This window comes from Pan paniscus, chromosome 20 (assembly GCF_029289425.2).
Source record: "Pan paniscus chromosome 20, NHGRI_mPanPan1-v2.0_pri, whole genome shotgun sequence".
NCBI classification, from domain to species: Eukaryota; Metazoa; Chordata; class Mammalia; order Primates; family Hominidae; genus Pan; species Pan paniscus.
In genome coordinates this window covers 45,300,057-45,302,950 of record NC_073269.2, presented here as the reverse complement: position 1 = coordinate 45,302,950, position 2,894 = coordinate 45,300,057, and positions in this window count along the sequence as shown.

The following is a 2,894-nucleotide window of genomic DNA, read 5'->3' as shown; positions in this document are numbered from 1 at the left end:
CCTTTGGATTCATTCATTTATCTACATATATCAGTATTGACTTGTGGTTTCCTATTTTATTCAGTGGGCTACAATGTTACTCTCTGTATCCATTGGCTTGGGCTCCCGTAACAAAATTCACAGACTTGGGGGCTTCAACAACAGAAATTTACTTCTCACAGTTCTAGAAGCTGGAAGTCCAAGATCAAGGTGTTGGCATGGCCGGGCGTGGTGGCTCATGCCTGTAATTCCAACACTTTGGGAGGCCGAGGTGGGCGATCACTTGAGGTCAGGAGTTTGAGACTAGCCTGGCCAACATGGTGAAACCCCAACTCTACTAAAAATACAAAAAAATGAGATGGGCATGGTGGCTCATGCTGTAATCCCAGCTACTTGGGAGCCTGAGGCATGAGAATCACTTGAACCTGGAAGGCAGAAGTTGCAGTGAGCCAAGATCACGCCACTGTATTCCAGCCTCAGCCTGGAGAACACGAGACTCTGTCAAAAAAAAAAAAAAAAAAAAGGTGTTGGCAGATTGATGTCTTTTTTGGTTTTTGTTTCTTTTGAGTGTCATGCTCTATCACACACGCTGGAGTGCACTGGTGCGACAATAGCTCACTGCAGCCTCAACCTCCCGGGCTCCCTGGGCTCAAGCCATCCTCCTGCCTCAGCCTCCCAGAGTAGCCGGGACTACAAGGCGTGCACCACCACGCCCGGCTAATTTTTAAAAATTTTTTGTAGATATGGGATCTCTCTTTGTTGCCCGGGCTGGTCTAGAATTCCTGGGTTCAAGTGATCCTGCTACCTCAGCCATGAGCCACGGTGCCCAGCCTGGCAGGCTTGGTTTCTCTTAATGCCTCTCCTTGGCTTGCAGATGGCCACCTCCTGGCTGTGTCCTCTCTCTCATGGCCTTTCCTTTGTGGGCACACATCCTTGTTCTCTCCTTCTTCTTATAAAGACATAGCATAATTGGCCGGGTGCTGTGGCTCACGCCTGTAATCCCAGCATTTTGGGAGGCCAGGGTGGGCAGATCACCTGAGGTCAGGAGTTCAAGACCATCCTGGCCAACGTGGCAAAACCCTGTCTCTACTTAAAAAAACAAAAATTATCCAGGCATGGTGGCGCATGCCGGTAGCCCCAGCTACTCAGGGAGTGAGGTGGGAGGATCGTTTGAGCCCAAGAGGCAGAGGTTGCGGTGAGCCAAGATCAAACCACTGCACTCCAGCCTGGGTGATGGAGCGAGATTCCATCTCAGAAAAAAAAAAAAAAAAAAAACCCAAAGCATAATGGGGTGGGGCTCCACCCTCATGACCTCATGTGATCTTAATTACCTCTCTAAAGACGCTGTCTCTAAGTACAGTCACTCTAGAGATTAGGATTCAACATATGAATCTGGGGACAGAGACACAATTCCGTTCATCACACTCTTCTTATTTATTTTGGTTCTAAAATTAGCCGGGAGTGGTGGCTCATGCGTCTAATCCCAGCAGTTTGGGAGGCCGAGGAGGGCAGATCACCTGAGGTCAGGAGTTCTAGACCAGCCTGGCAAAGATGGTGAAACCCTGTCTCTACAAAAATACAAAAATTAGCTGGGCATGATGGCGGATGCCTGTAATCCCAGCCACTGGGGAGGCTGAGGTGGGAGAATTGCTTGAACCCAGGAGGCGGAGGTTGCAGTGAGCCAAGATCGCGCTATTGTGCTCCAGCCTGGGTGACAGAGGGAGACTCCATCTCAAATAAATAAATAAATAAATAAAATTGCCCCAGATTTGGCCATTGAGAGATCCTTCAGGCTGATTCCTATGTCATTTTAATATGCCCTCATCATTCCTCAAGCACTTCCTTACTTTTCCGGCACAACGATATGTGCCAGGTTCCTGTCATACTTCCATAGTGGAGGGATGTAGAATACACCAAGCACACCATATCTGGGTGCTTGGTGTATTCATTACTACTGGGGTGTCACCACTCCCAGGACCTCTCAGTGGACAGAACTAGGGAGTGTGTGTGTGTATAATGTTGATAGATGAATACATGGATAGATGGAGATAAACACACATTCTATCTATATTTATTTTTATTTTTTCTTTTTAATTTTTCTTTCAACAGTCCTACTGCAGAAGATAATTATTTATCTAACTCTTTACATATATATATATTACAGACATGTGCCACCACGCCCGGCTAATTTTTTGTATTTTTAGTAGAGATGGGATTTCAACGTGTCAGTCAGGCTGGTCTCGAACTCCTGACCTCAGGTGATCCGCCCACCTCGGTCTCCCAAAGTGCTGGGATTAAAGGCTTGAGCCACAGCACCCGGTCAATACTTTTCATTTCACAAGTGTTACTCCTTGAAAATGCTTTTGCACTTTTTTTTTTTTTTTTTGGAAGCAAGGTCTTGCTCTGTTGCCCAGGCCCAGGAGTGCAGTGGCACAATCATAGCTTGCTGCAGCCTCAACCCCCCGGGCTCAAGTGATCCTCCTGCCTCAGCCTCCTGAGTAAGTAGGACTACATGTGCACCACTATGCCCAGGTAATTTTTTATTTTTTGTAGAGACAGGGTCTCACTATGTTGCCCAGGCTGGTCTCAAACTCCTAGCCTCAAGTGATCCTCCCAAAGTGCTAGGATTATAAGTGTGAGGCAGCGTCTCTGGCCTGCACTTCAAAATCCATCTCAGGATTGCTTCCTAGTGAAGCAGAACCACATAGCTTCTACCAGGAGTGGTCTGAGAAAGCAGATGGTAACATGAGGCTTGGGAACCAAATCTCTCGGTGCCTGGCTGACAATGAGGACACCATCCCAGGGGGTAGGGGAAGCACAGTCCCTGGCACAGGTGACAGTCCAGTTGTTGAAACTGTCACCCATGGAGGCTTGGGAGAATGTGCTGGTGGAGGAGATGTATGGGCAAATGAGTT